At 46.6% G+C, this 20,063-nt stretch overlaps 1 long non-coding RNA gene across 1 annotated transcript; it reads left to right on the top strand.

Annotated features, from left to right (window-relative positions):
- Positions 1 to 10,530: 10,530 nt before the first annotated feature.
- On the top strand, positions 10,531 to 19,729 carry LOC115032935 (uncharacterized). Its single transcript, XR_003838579.2, has 3 exons — positions 10,531 to 10,833; positions 15,712 to 16,694; positions 17,077 to 19,729. It is a non-coding gene; the product is annotated as an uncharacterized LOC115032935 (long non-coding RNA).
- Positions 19,730 to 20,063: the final 334 nt, after the last annotated feature.

The following is a 20,063-nucleotide window of genomic DNA, read 5'->3' as shown; positions in this document are numbered from 1 at the left end:
CTGCTTTCACTTCCTGACAAGGGCCTGCACTCCCGTGCCTCCCTGTCTGCAGATTCCAAGGGCCCAGCCTCCAGTGCCAGCTGAGCTTTCGACAGGGTTGGTTTTTATGACTGGAGCTGTCGGCTGGAGAGACATGTTTTAAAATTCATGACCTTTCCCATTAGGGTTCACAAAACAGATCAGACTCAGAGATGAAAGCTGAGTTGATTCTTTCACTGGTGTCTTCACCCCACCCCCCACCTTCAACCCCTCCACCAATCCCTGTACCCACCCTCCTTTTGGCTTCTTCCTCCCCCAGATTTCCTTCTCCATTGTCCTCTCTGATCTTTTGCATTTAGCTCTGTTTTTAATCCCAAGGCCAAATGAAAATTGCCCTGTCTCTAAACAGAGGCTGCCATGAAGCCTGACTCTCAAAGGTATCTCCCTTGGTCAGGTAGGGAGAGGCCAGCCAGGGGACAGCTGTCCCAGAGAGATAGAGCCCACTTTAGAGTTAAAAGGGAGCCAGGCAACAAGGGCTGGGGAGTAGAAAGGCCCATTCTGGGACAATCCTTCCAGGCTGGGAGAGGCCAGGACACAACAGGGACTACAATCAGGCCAATAGGCATTCTGCACGCATGCCCTGCCAGGGAAATTAAAGAGGGTGTTTGCTTCCTGCCAAGGTATAAACAACAACACAGTTCCCAGGGCATCTGTCCTCAGCTGCCCTCCCTTGGAGCCTCTCTCCTCCTGGGCCTCTCTGAGGGCCTCAGTGAAAAGCAATGCCCAGTAGCCTGGTTCCCCAGGGGACCAGAAGGACTCAAGCTCTGCCCCAGATTGCCATACAGGAAACCTGTAGACTCTTACAGCGCAAGAAGGGAAAAGAAGAGACAAAAACTCTGCTGACTTCAGGAATATTTGACACCAAGGACTCATCACTGCCACAGTGAGAGAGAGCGAGCGAACAAGCATTCCCAGGAGGGATGGGTAAATTTAGTGAGAACGTATTCACTAAAGTCTCTGTGTGTATATAGAGCTTGGTTAATCTGTTCATAAGCCTCAGAAAGTAGATCATTTCAGCCGTGGGTCCTGGTGAATCAACTCAGCCACAGTGTTCATGTACTCGGTCAAATGCCTTAGTATAGGTATTGCCTTAGTCAGGGTTTCTATTCCTGCACAAAACATCCTGACCAAGAAGCAAGTTGGGGAGAAAAGGGTTTATTCAGCTTACACTTCTACATTGATGTTCATCACCAAAGGAAGTCAGGGCAGGAACTCACACAGGGCAGGAACTCGGAGGCAGGAGCTGATGCAGAGGCCATGGAGGGGTGCTGGTGACTGGATTGTCTCTCCTGGCTTTCTCAGCTTGCTTTCTTATAGAACAGGACCACCAGCCCAGGGGTGGCACCACCCACAAGGGGCCCTCCCCTCTTGATCACTAATTGAGAAAATGCCTTACAGCTGCATCTCATGGAGGCATTTCCTCAAGAAAGGCTCCTTTCTCTGTGATAACTCTAGCTTGTGTCAAGCTGACACACAAAACCAGCCAGTACAGGTATGGAGTTAATCTGGGGGGGTAAGGTTAATACTCAGACTGTTGAAGTCAATAGCCTGAGTAAACTAGATTACCCTGCATGTGAGTCTCCTTCAGTCAACTGAAATCCTCAAGGAAAAAGAACCACATTTCCCCAGAACCCTTAAACCCGGGAGGACATTGGATGGAACTCTGCTCTGGATCTTCAGATTTGGGCTGCTACTCAGCCCTGTGCTCAGTGTTCAGCCTGCCCATCTACCCTGTAGATTTCAGGATTTCCATCCTGGAGCCAGTTCCTTAAGAGAAACGCCCCTCTCCTCCTCGAGAATCCTGACTAATTCTCTTGCTGTGGTTTGAGTGTGCCCCCCCCCCCAGAAGCTCATTTGTTGGGAATATAACACACGTAGTGGTGGTATTTAGAGGTGGGGTCTTCGCGTTGGGGGGGGGGGGCGGCAGCGCATCATTAAACTAAATTCAGGAGATCTTGAGGGTGGGGTCCCATGATGGTTTGATTGACTTGAAGAGGCAGAAGATAGGCTTCCTTGTAACCACGTGTGCCTGCTTTTTCATTGTTCTGACAAAATATCTAAGATGAACCATCTTATGTGTCAGGATTGGGGGCAAGAGAGAGTCTATCTCCGTTCCAGGATTCAACTGTGTCAGTCAATGGTCGCAGGACCCTGACACTTTCAGTCTGCAGTAGTATCTCTCACCACAGCCACAATACATGGCGCAGGAGATCCTCAGGGCAGCCAGGAAATTGAAAAGGTAACAGGAAGAAGATTGGAGTCCTTTGCCCTTGGACACCTCCTCAGTGACCTCCCTTCTTGCACTAGGCTCTGTCTTCTACAGGTTCTGTCACCTCTAAATTCAGATGTGGGCTTTCACCCAAGCCTATAGACCATAGACTTTGGGGGACACTACTAAACCACAGCACGTGTGATTAATGTGGCAGTAAAGTTCTCAACAGATATCAGGATCTGTTAGATCTCCCAGCTTCCTGACCTATAGAAAATATTTTTTCTTCTTTATAAATAGCTCTGTCACAAGCATTCTGTTATAGCAAATCAAAGGGGTGAAGACAGCACTCATACACCCACTTTGCTGATGAGGAAACTAAGGCACAAGCAGTTTAACGTCCTGGCCCATATATTGAGACTAGTAGTATCTTAGGCAAGGCAGGAATGTGTGCAGCCTGGAACCAGATTGGGCCTCTTGTTTAGACATACTGAAGTCATGATTTATCTCACAGGAAGTCAAAGCTACCAGTCCAGCAGCAAATCACAGGAGAAGAGAGGTAAGAATTAGAAGTGTCTGTAGACATTTGAAACCAGTGATGTGCTTTATCCAGCTAGGCTTCACTTTGATGTTCGACTTTAAGTGTGTGATTTAAATCTCGCTGGGGTCTCCATGAGAACTTCACAGGCTGCTGATGGATTAAACAGGATAATTTCACGCACACGTAATAGGAATGTTAAATTATATGGATCTTGCGATTATACAACAGCTCCTGTTTCTAATAGACTAATTCTCCACTCACCTGACCTACTAGAAATGGCCTATAAATAGCTCCCTCTCAAATAAATTTCCATTCAAAACCTCTTATCTGTGTAGCAACTACCCATGCCAGTACCTGTAGTTAGATCCTGTGTTCACAGCCAGACAGCCTGGCTGTTCCTATGATGGAGTTGATTCCCATCTGGAGCCAAGCAGCACCTCCAATGGGGCAGGTTCCCAAGTGAGACCAACCTCTGTGACAGCATCAAAAGACTCATGATGAAGTGCTCTGTTCCCAGGTGGTGGCACTGCTGAGAGAGCATTGTATAATGGGCATGCTGACCTCATCAGTGGGTTAGTCCATGGCTCAATTCATAGCAGAATGAACCAGTAGGGGGTAGGCTCTGGTTGGAGAAATTGGGTCACGGAAATCATGCTTTCAAGGGTGCTTCTTGTCATCACACCTCCCCTGTGCCTGCTTCCTGGAGGCCATGATGTGAGCAGCTTTGCGTGTATTCACATGCTCTGCCATGATGCTTGGCCTTGTCTCAAACCTGAGCAACCATGGCCCAAAAGCAGAAGCCAAATACATCTTTCATTCTTTGGAAGGGCGATCTCAGGCATTGACCACACCAGTGAAGCACAATTAACACAACCATGCAGACATCCACTCCCTGGGCCTGCTAACCAGGCCAGATCCCCCTTACTCCTTTTGTCTGCTGGTTGGGCTCAACCTTCACTGTCCCCTGATGAGTCCCCACTGAGCTATCAGATATGTGTGTGCCCAAATCTGTTGGTGAACGTGGCTCCTACATCCCTCTCAGGGTCACTAGGAACATCTCGGGGGTGGATCCTGCCAGCTGAGGGAGCCTGGAGCCTCGGAAGTATCGAGGTATTTAGCTTGTTTCACTTTCCTTCTCTTGTCCTTGCTGCTGACCACATTCCGTGTGCGAGGACCCAGCATTCAGCCTCTCCTACACCACCCAACTCTCTCAGGACCCCCCATCTTATGGAGAAGAATTTACCCCCATCTTACTGAGGGTAAATTATGAGAAGCAGGATCTACCTGCCAGCAAGGCCCTAAGCAAGAAGAAAGAAGAGCTGCAGAGGCTGGGGAAATGGCTCTGTGGGGAATGAACCTACTGCTCAAAGGTGAGGGCTTAAGTTTGAGCCCCAGCACCCACATAAAAGCAGGGTGAGGGTACCTGTAATCTCAGCACCGGGGAAGCAGAGACAAAAGAAAGCCTGGGGCTCCCTGGCCAGCCAATCCAGGTGAATCCCTGAGTTTTGGGTTCAGAATGGAGAGGGCCTGTCTCAAAAACTAAGGTGACCTGTGTAAGACATCTCGCAGCTCCCTCCCCCATTTCTCCCCAAGGCGAGAAAGAGGAGAAAGAATTGAAAAAAAATAAAAATGTTTAAGAATCTGAAACCCTTCAGAAAGTTAATAACACCACCATTAATCTGTGCTATACAAAATGAAATTTGATATAGCTTATGACAAACTCTTCAGAAAGAATTTTAGAGCCCTATTCCTGCCTTCAGGGCATTTATCTGAGCCACCAGGATGAACCTTCATAAGGGCACTTGCATCCATTCTTAGCAAGTATTAGGTGTAGTTTGTGTTTTGTTGTGAGGAAAGAGAGAGTGGTTTCTTCCCAACTCTGTCTCTTGAAAGTCGAATGGGAAAGCCTTGAGACACCGGGGCTCTGTTTCCTCCTCTGTTGAGGAGAGAAATCGTGGGGAAAACCCTAACAGCAACCTCAAGAAGACCCTCAGCTGCCTATGGCTTTCACAGCACACCTTCCTCAGCTCACATGAGGGAGCTGGGGAGTGGGGAGAGGACACAAGGCAGAAACAGGGATAAACAAAAGCCCTCGCCATAAGCTGTATCAGACTGACATCCTGTATAGCACACATTAGTAGTGCTGTTCCTAACTAAGCCTATCTCTAGTCCTGGGAAGCCTCCATGAAATTACTTGCTTGGTAACGTGAAGGTGTTATCATTAGTATGAAAATATCTGTTCTATTTTAAACATTGAGAACCCCTCTCTTTAAAAACAAATGAATAAATAAACAAATAAATAAATAAATAAAGCAAAGAAGGGAGGAAGGATGAAAACTATCCTTTAAAATAGTACAGAGCCTTCACAAAGTCTGAGAGGACTTGGAAGAGGATAAAGGAGAAGCCTGGTATAGCGTCCATCTGTCTGAACACAGTCTGTGCTGTGTGGCTCCCTGTGAGGTGAACTCACAGCTGGTTGGATTAGTTTTAGTATGGTGACGGCTTCTCCCATAATAAACGAGGAGTTGCCCACCCGGCCATTCAACTCGATTCACATTATGCCCTTGGATTTCCTGTACCCTGCCTGGCCTTGGGTGCCTCTGTCATAACCCTAAACCAGGCTTGGGGGCTGCTCGCTTCAGAGGTCCATCACACTCTCCAGGATGAGCTCCACATTCCCCAAATCTCTCTCAACTTTCAGTTTAAGTCACTTTTACCAAGTTACATAGTCATGTGTACATTCTTGCAAATGTATAACTTAGGTTTCCAGAGAGACTGTCAAAGGAAACCTGCCTTTGCCAAACGTGGGCCTCCACACCTAGGGTCCTGCAGCATTGAGGACTCCAGGGAAAGGACAATGACTCACAGGATTCATCTCTCTGCTACTGATGTCTACCTGCCCTGACACTGGCTTTGGCAGAACCTTCCAGAGCCTTCCCCCTCTTTGACATCCAGAGAACTAAACTATCGGTTTGTACCCATAAGCTATACCACCTGCAGAGGTACTCAGCGGCTTTTGATTACATAGGGCCTGACTTACAGATGTCCTCAAAGAATTACAGTAGTGATGGTAATGATGATGATGATGATGATATAGCTGATAATGATGGCTCTCGAAGTTTGGGCTTCTTACTTCTGCCATCCCATCCCCTGTGCCCAGCTGAGCCTTGTTGCCAGCTTGGAGCAGTCGCAGCAGTTTGATGCCAGTTTCTCTCGGGGTGCCACACTCCCTGATGCGTACCATCCAGCCTAATCTACTTTAGAGCTGTATCGAAATGAAAGATGAATAGGAGGGAGAGCTTGCTGCTAAAACATATGTGTCAGAAAATCATTATGAGTATTAAATTACAGCCATAAAATGAACCAGAACTAATCTTGCAAATTAAGATCCAATAAATTCTTTTTTTCCAGGACACACCTTTTCTTTATGTGTGTGTGTGTGTGTGTATATATATATATATATATATAAGATTGAGGCCAGCCGCATGAAAACGGAGCGGATGACTTTGGCAGATGGCATTAGGAAGAGGTATGACAGCAGACATTTCAATGTGATAAATAGGTATGAGCTCTTGAGGGCAGGGGTGCAGGCTGGCTAGTGGATAGCTATTGCCCCTGTGCCAAATGTTATAATGATCGGATTTTTACACTGATGCAACTATGTGTTTTCCCTGTACAGTTTATACATGCGTGTTCCCGTCCCTCTCCTCAGCAACTCCCCCCACCCCCACTCTTTAATCCTCAGCTGGGGTCCTGCTGACATGAGAAACTAGTTCATTTCTGATAACCTCTTATTTTGGAAGAGAGGACACAGCCATTCAAATGAAATCTGAAGCTATAAACAAGCCTTTGGAGAGTTGCCTTCTCGCTGGAATAACAGGATAACACCCCCCCCAACCCTGCGGGAGAAAAGAGACTGTAATTAGTTCATTGTCCACGAATAGGCACAAAGGAGGCGAAGCCCCGGACTGGACTCCCTTTCAAGGGAGGATCTTGGGGAAGATGTTAATTAAGTGAGTAACTTCTACCATCTCCTGGGAATGCAGAGGAACACCGCTCCTCTTCCAGAAGAGACATTGAGGAAGGGTATGACCAAGGACATATATAAAGAGTCTCCAAAGAAGAAGAAGAAAACAAAACAAAAAGCAGGATTCATCTCCCTGCTGTCAGCCTTCCTGCCGCTGGCACTGGCAGAACATTCCAGAGCTGTTCTTCGACGCTCCCCAAACCAAACTATTTATAGCTGTGCAATCATTATAAATAAATCTGTTTATACCGTGGAGCCTTGGCCCTGCATGAGTTAAAACTCTCGGCTGGCAGCTATAAATAGCTGTTACACGCTCCAGTGTGACGACTGACGGATACGTCCTCAAATTGTGACAAATAATGACAAGTTTGTTTGACAAACATTCCGCTGACATTCATCTGATTTTGAGTAAGTGGTGCCTGCTTTCTTAATTTGGTCCCCGAGGCCCAGGAGCTGGGAGACATTCTTTATTCTCCCTCCCTCACCTCCTGCCCGGGAACTGTCCTGCAGTCCGGTGTTTTCTCCTCCTAATCAACTGGAAGGGATTGAGGCCATTTAAGGGGAAGCTTATTAAATCCACCATTTGTCTCCTGGGACAGTTCTGCTTTAGGGGATTTGCAAGGGTCTGGGGAGTTTTGTTAATGACGGGAGAGCCAGAGGGAGAGAGAAGGGAATGAGGGCCAGGCTGGGGTGTTGGGCAACGCAAGGGCTTCACTTAGGATCTGAGACATAGAAGGATGGGTGTGTGGGTGGAGGGACTCCTGCTGAGTTGTCTAAGTCTAGGTTGAGGTCTCCAGAGTCTGAGGTCCTTTCTCTAGGTCAGTTGATATTAACACACATCCTGAGTTATTCAGGACCTTAAAATACACACAGGCTTTGTCACCTGTCTAGTGTCACAAGGTCCTGATGCCAGAAGAGCTGGGACAAACTAAATTTCTGCATCCATGGCTCCATGTTCATCACAAGTATCGGCTGATTTACTTCCTTTAAAGCCCTCAGAACCATACCTGCCTGTGGCTAGCACCCTCCAAGGGCTGGCAGTTTATGGGAGCAGCTAGCACCATCTCCTATTCTCTAGTGCTGTCAGTGTTGACTTTGCCAGGGTCACCTGTACTGCCCCTCAGTGTCCTCGTGGGCACGTCTTCTCTCTAGGTGCTATCTCTTGTTTTCTGTGTGGCATTCTCCCCATGTGTGTTCTTTGAGTGTGTGGGGTGTGTGTGAGAGACTGTGTGTGAGTGTATATATGTGAATGTGTGTGTGAGAGTGTGTGTGAGTTGTGTGTGTATGTGAGTGTATGTATGTGTGTGTATGAGTATGTGTTTGTGTATGTATGTGAGTGTGTGTATATGTGAGTGTATGTGTGTGAGTATGGGTGTATGTGAATGTATATGCGTGAGTATGTGTGAGTGAGTGTGTGTATGAGTTGTGTGTGTCTGTGAGTGTATGAGTGTGTGAATGTATGTATGTATGTGAGTGTGTGTGTGTGAGTGTATGTGTGTGAGTCTGTGTGCGTGTGAGTGTATGTGTGTATGTGTTGCATGTATTTGAGTGTGTGTATGTGAGTATATGTGTAAGTGTGTGTATGTATGTGAGTCTGTGTGTATGTGAGTGTATGTGTGTGTAGGTATATGTGTGTGTGTGAGTATATGTGTGTATATATGTGAGTGTATGTATGTGAGTATATGTGTGAGTGTGTGTGTGTGTGAGAGAGAGTGTGTGTGTGTGAGTGTATGTGTGTGAGTGTGGGGAGGGGTACATGTGCTCAAATAAGTGCAGGTAAGGCCAGTGGCCAATGAGCCCAGGGATCTCCCTGTCTCTGCTCCCCCGTGCTGGGACTACAGGTACATGCCTATCTTTACCGTGGGTGTTGGGGATTAGGTTCGGCTCTTCGTGCTTAGGAGACAGGTACTTCCCCCCACTACACTATCATCCGAGCCCTCCCTTCTTTGACCTGTCCTCCATAAAGCTTTCACATCTTTTGAACGTTCAGCTCTAACCACAAAGCTGCTGTTCCCTGCTTACCTCCTTCCCAGCCTGAGATGGGACTGTAGAAAGGGGACCTTGCTTGAGTCTGTTCCATGTCACTATAACCAAACACCGGGGTCAAGGGACACACAAGTAAAGAGCTTCACTTTTCCTACAGCTTTGGGGGCTCAAAGGGGTGATGGCGGCTGCCTGTACTCCAGCATGAAGGTGGTGTAGTGTAACGATGGGACTGTGTGTGAGGCAGACCATGGCAAAACAACAGGCAAGTATGTTCCTGTGAGGCGCACTGCTTCTACCACTACCCACTCTTGGGGGAAGTAACGGAGGCCCTAAGAGCACTACATTAATCTCTTCCTAGGGTAGTGCCCCAGTGACCTGGTCACTTCCCACTAGGCCCCATTTCTGAAAGATCCTCCACATTCGCCCTGTCATCCTGAAGGGTCAAGCTGTCAGCACACAAAACTGTGGGAAGCGTCCTCAAATTATGTCGTACGAGGGCCAGTCAGGGCAGAGTCTGAGGTTGTATGCCTCAGTTCCCCTTGCTTACCCCACACTATCTTAACTCTACTTCTCCTGAAGTAACTCCCCCATCCCACTGCTCTCCATCTGCCTAAATTATTGCAGACTTAATGCCCTGGTCAGCCAAGCCTCAAATGATCAGCTTGTGCTCTGCCTCACAGTGAGATTCTCCCTCAGCCCAGAGTGCATGCCCTCAGATGACCCGGTCCCTTTCTGTGCCCAGACTGGCTTTCTGGACCCCTAGTGAATGTCTGTGGAAGCCAGGGCTTCCACAAAGCTGGCCAGCCAGCTGCCTGCATCTCCCCTGGAGCCCTGCCCTCTTATCCCTGGCTCCCTCTTACTACCAGCCTGTCTTAATCCTGCCTTGTCTAGAACTGTGAATTCGCTCAGGTTTAATCCTCTTTCTCAGTGGTCAGGGGAATATTCCCTTAATCATCTTGGTACCATCTAGCCTGATGTCTACCCAGAATAGGGGAATCATCAAAGTCAACTTCCTAAAAATGCCAGGAAACAAACAAACAAACAAACAAGCCAACAACAACAGCCAGGGCTGAAGAGATGGCTCAGCTGTCAAGCACTTTCTGCTCTTGCAGAGGACACACATTTGGTGACCAGCACCTACATAGCAGCTCGCAGGAGATTGTAACTCTAGTTCCAGCAGGTCTGTCCTTAGAGTGTCTAAGGTCCTTTTCACGAGCTCATGACAGAACCCAGAACAGGGGCACATCAGAGCCCAGGGAGAAGCGTAAGCAACGTGCTGACAAGCTAACCACCAAAGTGCAAAGCCACAAATTAAAAACTCCTTAAAGAGCCAAATCCTTGCTTAAAAGTTACAGGGGTCTACGGGAATGGGGAGGGAGGACTCCGGGTCCCTTTGTGCATTTCCGTATTAGCACAGTCACACTTGGCCATGCAGATGTCAGTTCCAATAAACACCAGGGCTTTCCAGGGCCCGGCCTCTAATTGAAGGGATTGTTACTGTTGGTGAATGTCTGGGGAATTAATTAGTGGAGAGCAAACCCGTTCATAAATGCCTGCTTTGTAAGGGGTCCTCACATCCTGGGGACCTCGATTCTTGTGGCCAGCTCTGCCCTAGGAACCCGTGCCAGCAAACGGTATTTATTATCCTTCTAGGGCCTCACCTGGAGATAGGGCTTCCCTGCCTTAGACACCACCAGGTTTGTGTATTCCCCCCCCCCCGGGGGGGGGGGAAGTGGGGCGGTCAGCAAGCATTATGGGAAAAACTCCCTCGGATCTTCTGGCTCCTACTCCCACAGCCTGACTGAGTTTATGAAAACAGGCCTCATTTGCAAGTCAGAGATGGAAACAAGAGCGAGAGCTTCACACAGCCCACGCCCATTCCCAGTTGGTATGCAGGTTCAAACACGTGCTCACGCGTGCACTACAGCTACAGCACGTGCATACACACAGCTGCCCAGATCGCTGTGGAAGCAGGGTGCAACCGATCCCAAACCCCACGTCTGAGCTGGATGTAGCAAGCCAACTCTTCAGGTAAGCATTGTCCTAAGACTTAGGGTGACGCGGAGGACAAGTCTCCCCAGCCCCCTCCCTCATAGGAGCACACCGCTCAGAATGAACACAGCTGCTAGTTTTGCAAGCTACCCACTACCCCGGGTAGACTGCCATGGATGTCATCTTGAAGTCTTTCTTTAAGTTGGGGAGTGGGAAAGATGTTTTATGCTGTTAAATATGGGGGAAACTAAAGAGGAGTTTTCAGAATTGCAGTTTTTTTGGTTTTTTTTCTCTTTGAATGGTTTATGCTAAGCTGTATACATGTTCATGCTCTGTAGTATACTATGTTTTTATAGCTCCCTCCTCCACTCCAGCAAGTGATGGTAAAGTTTTTCGCATAAAAAAAAATTCCTTTAGAAGCAGTGGACCCTTTAATACAGTTCCTCATGCTGAGGTGACCCCCCCAACCATACAATTATTTTTGTTGCTCCTTCATTCAGAACTGTAATTTTGCTACTGTTATGAATTGTAATGTAAATATTTTTGAAGCTAGAGGCTTGCAAAGGGGATCATGCCCCACAGGTTGAGAACTGCTGTTATAGACTCTGGTGGTGGCCTGGGCAGTTTTGTCTGACCTTTGCAGTAGTGTTCTGGTCTTGAAAATGACCCTGAGTCACAAAGGAGTCTGCCACAGTCTCTGCACGGAGACCTTGTGTCTGGTTTCTGGTTGGCCTTAGGAGAGGAAATATAAAGGAGGGATTTCTTCCTGAGAGCAGCATCCCCTCCTCTTCTGTGGCCTTAACCCTTCTTCCACACAGGGCTGCTCCTCTGGCTCCTGTCTGCTTTGGGCCTGGTATCAGCTATCTGCACTGTAGAATGAATTAACTCCATTCGCATCTAACTCCGATGTTAGAAGCTAGCATTTCGTTTTCATTCAGCCACGTTTGGTCTTATTATCAAAGTATAGGCAACTCTCAAGTCAGAAATCTGGGCTCCTGGCTTCCTGCATCTGGGGGAAAGGCAAGCCCGGGGAGCAGCCACACAATTCTGTGATAAATATCTCCACTTTAGCTATAGCATACCACCATTTATTACCCCTGTCCCTTCAGAAAGAATTCCCTCCGTGGGCATACTTCGAAGAGTATGGTTATAAATAATGTGCCATCTGCCAATGCACATAGGCCTGGGGGGTTGAAAAGTAAAACTCTTTATGCTTTCATGTAAAACCAGACTTTCTCCATATGTATGCCGAGTAACAGTGAAATAAGAATACATCATGATCTACGGTGCTAGATTAAGAGATGACGAAATAACATTCCAGAGAAGTGACATCTTTAAAGGTCAGTCACTGATCAATGAACTAGGTGCTTGAACCAAGAAAGAGGCGGGGTGGCCTCTGGCTCCTTCTCAGGCTTCTTATTTCAACACCAGATATTCCCAAACAATCTAATGAAAGGGATGGAAAATGGCAGTTGTTCCTTGATAGTGGAAACGACAGACCAATCTTGAGTGTGGTGGCACACTCCTGTAAATCCAGCACTCAGGAGGTGGAGACAGGAGGATTTACATATATCAGGGCCATCCTTGACTACAAAGCAGATGGCCCCATGTGGCAGGTATGCACAGCTGGGATTCTTTGCCTCACAGCTTGACAGAACAGGAAGCAGAGACCAGACAGGCCAGACTATAACCTCCAAGGCCTGTTCTTGATGACTCTCTTCCTCTGAGGAGACACCAGCTCCTGAAGGTTCCACAACCTTGCAAAACAGAGCCAACAGCTAGGGACCAAATGTTCAAACCCCCATAGGCTCCTGCCTATGAGGGACATTTTAACATTCAAACCCAAACACCTGCTTACCCAAAATACAATCTATGTAGTACAACAAAATGTGATACAAGTATGTGAAATAAGAAAAGGGCGACTTAATTGGAGACATAATTACAGCAGGGTATAGTGTGGTCATTCAATAAATGGGTGTTGAAGAAGTGAATGGTGGGGTTGGAGAGATGGCCACACGAGGAAGGGGACTGAACTCAATCCTCCAGAATTCAACAAGCTAGAGGTGCCCATGCATCCCTGTAACCCTGGGAGGGCCCCTGGGACTCACTGGCCAGCCAGCCTCACTGACTCTGTGAGTCCTGATTCACAAACTTAGGATAGAAAGGGACTGAGCAAGACACCCAGTGTTGTTGACCGCTGACCTCCACATGCATGTGCATGCATTGGCATGCATGAATATGGACACACACTGTCGGAGTAGAGGGACTCACTTGGCCTAGTAATATACACCCGCAATCACAGTACCTAGGAGGAGGCAGGAGGATCACGAGTTCCAGCCTTGCACAGATTATATACTGAAGCTGTCTCAGAAAAAAAAGAAAAAAGAAAAAGGATGGGTGAGCACTATATAAGGATTTTAAGCTACACAAATACCTTCCATTTCATTCAGCCAGCTGTCAGTGTTATGATTAAATTAAATTCGCTCGGCTCCATCCACCCTCTTCACGTATGAAAGTTAAGTGGGCGAGACCATAGGCACTCTCCCTTTCTTGTCAGCTTCTCAGTAAAACATGTCCTTGGCTGCAGGGGTGGCTACACGGTGCTGGTGACTAGAAGAGGATGGCTTCCTGTCACCTTCCTCTCAGGCTGGCTTGACCCTGCGGAGGGCTCATCACATCCTGCTCATCAGCACGTCTACATTCTTTCTTTGAGCCTGATTACCAGCATCTTCTTTCCTTTTTTTACTGAAAGACGAGAGGGGCAATCAGCCCCCAACCTTCATGTCTAGTGTAGTGTAGTGTAGTGTAGTGTAGTGTAGTGTGTGTGTGTGTGTGTGTTTGTCTCGCAAGGACAGACAAAACTTAGGACATTTGCATCTTGCATCTTTTGGGGGCACTGAGTACCAGCCTTCTCTTAAAAGATACAAGACAGAGAAATTCTACCATGATAAGGTAAGACAGAGACAGTCCACCATGATGGCAGGAAGATAGGCTGGTAATAGCAAACACTGTTTCTGTGTGGCTCAGTGGATGACTTACTTGGTAGACTCTGGCTTGGTCACATGTGTCCTGCTGGAACTAGAGCCAGTGACCTTCTGGTATAATCCATAGGCAGGCTACTGAGCTGCTCAGGTCCAACTCTGATATTAGAGTGCTGATCTCTTCCTCGCCCTGATCAAGCATTTGGATGTAACACAGTGCTTTGGCAGGCTGCTGTGCCCTATCTTCCTGGCATGCTTTTCCCTGTAACCCTCCCTGTGACAACCTGCCATCCATGCATGGGCTGAGTTCCCAAGAGACAAAGGGATCCCAGGCTGGGGCAGCAGCACAGAACATTCCAGAAGCAGCTGGGCCCATCCACTTGCTGACTATTCCTGGCTTGGGAGGAGAAAGCCTTTTTCTTTTAACCCTTGGAAATGACAAAGGATGGGTTCTCAAAGGCCTGTCTCGTGAAAGGACAGTCCTCTGGGTACTCAAGTTCCTCTCGGAAGTGCTCCCCTCTCCCCAAGTGCAAAGCCTTGGGGTATCACTAGTCTATGCACATGCATATGACAGCATGTGCTTCAGATCTAAATCACACAACTGTGCAGAACTTTAAGTGCTCACTGCTCCCGACACTGCAGCCTGAGAGCCATCCCTTCTCAACCGTACAGTCCATGTCCCTGAGTGGGCTCTGTCAACATAGTTCCTTCAGCTAGGCTCTTAGATGTCCAGAGGCAAATTCTGTGGTTGGTTTTCATGAATTTGGTTGGTTGGTTGACTGAGATAAAGCCTCACGATACAGCCCTGACTGGCCCAGAACTCACTATGTAGACCAGGCTAGCCTTGAACTCATGGAGATCCACCTATCTCTGACTCCAGAGTGTTGGGATTAGAGACGCAAGCAAGCCAGCATGCCCAGCTTTCATGGATTTCTTGAAGGCATGTCCTATGTTTATCTCCAATGGCTGCTGTAACTCATTAACATAAACTTGGGGATTTAAAACAGTAGAAATTTGGATTCTTCAAGTTCCAATATCCTCAAGTCTGAAGTCTAGGTGTGAACAGGGCCACATTTCCTCTGGAGGCTCTAGAGGACAGTCCTTCCTTGTCTTACCTGACATCAGGTGGCTCCTGGCCTTCCTGGGCTTGTGTCTGCATCGCTTTAATCCAGAGGTTCTCAACATCTAGGTAGAGACCCCTTTGGGGGTTGAACAACCTTTCACAGGGGTCACCTTAGTCCATCAGAAAACACAGATATCTATATTATGCAATTTATAACAATAGCGAAATTATAGTTATGAAGTAGTAACAAAGTTGGGGTCACCACGACAAGAGAAACTGTATTCAAAGGTCACAGTGTTAGGGAGGTTGGGATCCACTGCTCTGCCGAGATCTTTTCTTCATCTGTATCTTCAGGGACATCTGTTGTTGGGTTTAGGACCCACCTACGTAATCCAGATCTTATACTGTGAAATCTTTAAATTGATTACCTCTGCCAGGCTTCTTTTCCTGCATGAGGTTATGTGTTCAGAAATTTGGGGAGTTATGATGTAGATATTGCTCCTAGGAAGCCACTGTTCAACATGCCACGTTCTCTTCCAGGACTGCAGCTCACCCCTAAGTCAGGGTTGGATCAATGTACTATAGGGCGATTAACTGCTCGCTATATTACAGTCTTCTGCCACTGTGACAAAATACCCAAGCAATCAACTTATAAAGAAGAAAGGTTTACTTTAGCGCACAGCCCGAGGTTTCAGCAATGGTCGGTTGTTCCATTGCTCTGGGGCTGGTGACAGCACAGCACATCGGGGTAGGCACTCATATGGGAGGAAGCTGTTTACCTCCTGACAGCCAGGAAGCATTGGGGACAGAGTCTGAGGTCCCAGATCTCCTTTAAGAATCCCAGTGACCTCCCTTCCTCCTCTCTCCCCACAGGTTCCTCCACTTCCACACAGCCACACAGGCTGGTGCCCAAGAGTCTTTGGAGGACACGGGCTCAAACATTACTCCATCACCCCACCTTGTACTGAGTGTTGTTTGTGGAGAGGGACATTGCCTTGGTGTCTGTCACAGGAAATGAATGAGACGGCATAAGTCTTACTCTCCGGAAGTTCCCAGTCAAGTGAGTCAGAGACCGCAACATCTAGATCATCAATTATACACCATGATTGATGCTATGAAAACCTGGGAAGACCTGTCACTCAAGAAACCTACAGCCCAAGTGCCGGTTCCAATCAGAGTCATCTTTTTGTTCATGTGTCACAGAATTGGCTTAACTGGGAAATGAATACTGATGGAAGAAGAGGGGTGGCCTGGGAATGAAAAGGGGTCCTTCCCTGGAGAAGTTTCTCCAGAGCATGAATGTGTCTGTCTGTCTGAATATTGACAAGGAGAGACATTTAGTGCAAATCCCGCACTGAGTGTGTAATGCATTTGACTCCGAGCAGAGAGCATGGCAGAGTCAGAAAGTGCTCCCCTGTGGACAGAAGCGATGCCTTCCAAAAAAGCCGTCTCCAAATTTGTGCACAAATCAACAGCTTGGACGGAGGCCAAGAGGCAAATTCACTCCTTCACTGCCGAGTTATTTAGGCATTTAATGCTTCAGGCATGAGGGGCTGTGTGTGAGCCGCCATGTGAAAGTTGTGTATTGAATGCGCTGAATAGGAAAAGGCCTGACTCATACACACAGAAACGAGCCATGCCGTTTTCGTTGATCATGGACTTTTTGGCTAAGGCTGGACCCTGGATTTCCTAAGCAGGGGAGTGCTGTGGTGTGAATGAAGAATGTCTCCCAGAAGCTCCTGTATCTGTCTGAACACTTGGTCCCCATTGATGTTGCTCTTAGGGGAAGTTATAGAACCGTTAGGCAGTGCGGTCTTGATGGAGGAAGTACAACCCTGTGGATGGGCTTTGAGAAGGTAAAGCCTCACCCTGCTTCCTCTTCTTGCTCCTCTCCTTCATCCTCTTCCTCCTCCTCCTCCTCCTCTTCCTCCTCTTCCTCCTTCCTCCTCCTCTTCCTCCTCTTCTTCCTCCTCTTCCTCTTCATTCTTCCTCCTCTCCTTCCTCCTCTTCCTCTTCCTCCTTCCTCCTCTTCTTCTTCCTCTTCCTCTTTTTCCTCTTCCTCCTTCCTCCTCCCTCCCCACCTCTCTCTTTCCCCACCCTCTTCCTATGTGCAGCTGAGATGTAATCAGCCTTCTTCTCCTGCTGCCCTACCTTCCCTACTATTGTGGACTCTTTCCCTCTAGAACCATAAGCTAAAACAAAGCCTTCCTTCTGCTGTTTTTTTTTTTTTCTTAACAGAAAAGCAACTAATACAGGATCCCAAGTTGTTTAGACATTACTCAGGCCACTAAGATGCCAAGAAGAAAAATTCATCAAACGTCAATCAGATGATTCTAGAAGGTTCTGTCTCACAGCAGAAGATCCACTCTGTAGCTCCAGTCTTCCATATCTTAGGGACAACTTGGAGATTGTGTTTACTCTTGAGCATTGAGTCACAGGCATAGAAAGACACATAGTCAGGGTACAAATGGCCTAGACTGTTGTGACTGAAAATAAGACCACTTTGTTTTTGCAGAGACTCAGAGACTCTTTTCCTTAAAGGGTACATACTGTGTTACAGAAAATGATTTTTCTAGTGTTTTGTTTTGTTTTTTAGTTGAAATGTAATGGACATCACAAATAAGTTATTCCAAACTAGCCCTGGTCCTAAGAGCCCTACCATTACCTTCAAAGAAAGAAATTAGCTCTGAAAGAAAAATGTTAAGAAAACTGTTAAGGACCTGCCAACAACCAGCAAAGTTCAAAGACAGTTTCTAGAAAGCCATGCTTTAGTAGAAACTTCTGGAAACAAGCTCTTGTCTGAGAGAAGTGGCTGCCGGGAAACATGGGTGTACAGATCCTGCCATTTGCTTCCAGAGTGACTTAGGATGACTTCTGAGTAAAGACATCAACGTGCAATCTCAGCGATGAGTAAAACTGGTATAGGGTGATACCTCTAGGAGCTGGACCATGCAGCTGACACACTCTACCAGGGCAATGGGAATTGACCGGCCAGGTTGCCTGGTCCTTGGAGCATGTCCATCATCACTGACTTCTGACCTTATACAGCTCTCAAAGAACCAGCCAGGTACTGGCTTACATATGTAAGGAGGACCACCACGAAAATCAGTCCTAATTCACTTTTCATTTCTCATTCAGTCTCCCAGGAGGTAGGGGAAGCAAGTCCAACCTTTGGAGAATAGAGAAATGCGGCTGGCTAATTCTGCCCAAAGATGTCCTCTAGGAAGATGGTGGCATGGTACACTGCACCTTAGACAATCTCCTCTTTCTTTTTCCGGACCTTACTGAGACACCCTAATTTTGCAGTAAACATCATGTATGGGCCTACTATGTGCCAAGCATGCTGTGCTAAAGATTAGCGATGAAGAAAAGTTAGCCAGTCAACACACAGACTGCCCTCCATCTCTAAAGATTCTAAAGCCACAGATACAACAAATCTTGTATCAAAAACAATTGAGAACTTGCTCAAGGGATAAAGGCACTTGGTGCTAAGTCTGATAACCTGAGTTTGGTCCCTGGGACCCACATGGTAGAAAATAGAGAACCAGCTCCAAACAGTTATTCTCAGACATCCATGTATGCACACATATGAACACACGTGCATGCACGTGTGCACACACACACACATACACTCAGAAGCATAGGAATTAAAAATTCAAAGAGTGAGGATTGGGCAAATGTGTCTTGACTGAACACGTTCACACATTTTCTCCTCCAAGGACTCCCTACGCAGTACAGCATAAGAATGATTTCATTTACTTTGTGTCAGGTATTGCAAGTGATCCAGCACTTGTTGAAAGCATACAGGAGGATGTGTAACGTAGGCCTAAGCCTACTGCATTGTTTTAAATACATACCTGCAGATGTGGGTACCCACAGCAGGGAAGAGGGTCTCCTAGCATCTGTGCCATGGCACTACTCAGCTGGGGTCAGATCTCACCTTCTACCACCACGTGGGTTTCAGGGATCCAGTTCTTGGCAGCAAGCTCTTCTTCTTTTTTTTTTATAGGCACTAATTTTTACTTTAATATGCAAATTTAATAACTACCCCATAATGACTTCTGCTAAAGCATTCATCAGTAGGATCTCTGACAAAGTTTAGGTATCACAAGTAAATACAGAGGACTACATTTTATGTATGGTGATCTTTGGCACATTTGTCAGTTGAAAAATCTCAAAAGGCAATAAAAATTCCTCAGTGTGTTACACATTCTTTTAATCCTCACATCAAAGCATAAGGCCGAAAAAAGGCAGGCTGAAATTTTAGGCTATGTGGAACAGTTTTAATAGAGTTTACATACAGTACCTTACATAAAGAACAGTGTGTTTTGCAACTTTAAATAATATCTGGATGTATAGTGGCATGTATTCTTATCAAAGATAAATTCAAGTTCACTGTCTATCAGTTCTAAGGGCCTTTATACAGATTTCTAGAACTGATAAACAGAATGAGGCAAAAATCATTCAAGTGTAATGTCATCAAATCGCCTCCTCTTAACAGGCTTTTCTTCCCCTTTTTAAAAAAATTTCAAAACCTGTACATACACTTTTAGTTTTTAAAAACAGTCTGTTAAAAGGTAACATTTTATGTTAACCACCAATTTGTATAATCTATAGTAATAAAACTGGATATGTGTGATAGAAATATGTTGATTATGTACATATGTATGGCGACTACTTGATCAAGCATACTCACTTCTGCATACCTGCACATGTAGCACTTCGGCGTGCACACAACTCACACCAGGACTGGCAGACAGTAGGACCTAGGCTCAAAAATCCAGCAAGAGCTGAGTAAGCAACTTAGTTGCCTTTGGTTTCATAAATCTGTCCATTTGTGAACAAAGCTAAAATTTGTGAGTGTATATTTATATTTTAAAATAAAATTTGTCTTTTCCAGTATTCCACTACTAGCAGTTTAAAAAAAATCCACAGCAACAGATTATTTTGATATTTTTGTCACTACTCATCCCAGCTGAGTTTTATAGTTTTTTTTTTTCAAAAGGCAAACAAATACCAAGTGTATCCAGGATCAAATGTAGGCTAAAGTCTGGATACCATGACTCCCCTACACAGAGCACACCCAGCATGTGGCGCACAGGTTTGTATGGGTTAATGGCGTGGCAGCAAGCTCTTTTACCTGTGAGCCAACATCACAGTGGGATAAGCAATCCGGTAGAATCATGTGCAAAGGATGGAGCTGGACGAATGGCTCAGTGGTTAAA

This window comes from Mus caroli, unplaced genomic scaffold, assembly GCF_978045245.1.
Source record: "Mus caroli unplaced genomic scaffold, Mus_caroli_1 scaffold_15, whole genome shotgun sequence".
Taxonomy (NCBI): Eukaryota; Metazoa; Chordata; class Mammalia; order Rodentia; family Muridae; genus Mus; species Mus caroli.
Note: the sequence above shows the minus strand (reverse complement) of the source record. Positions and strands in the feature narration are given on the sequence as shown.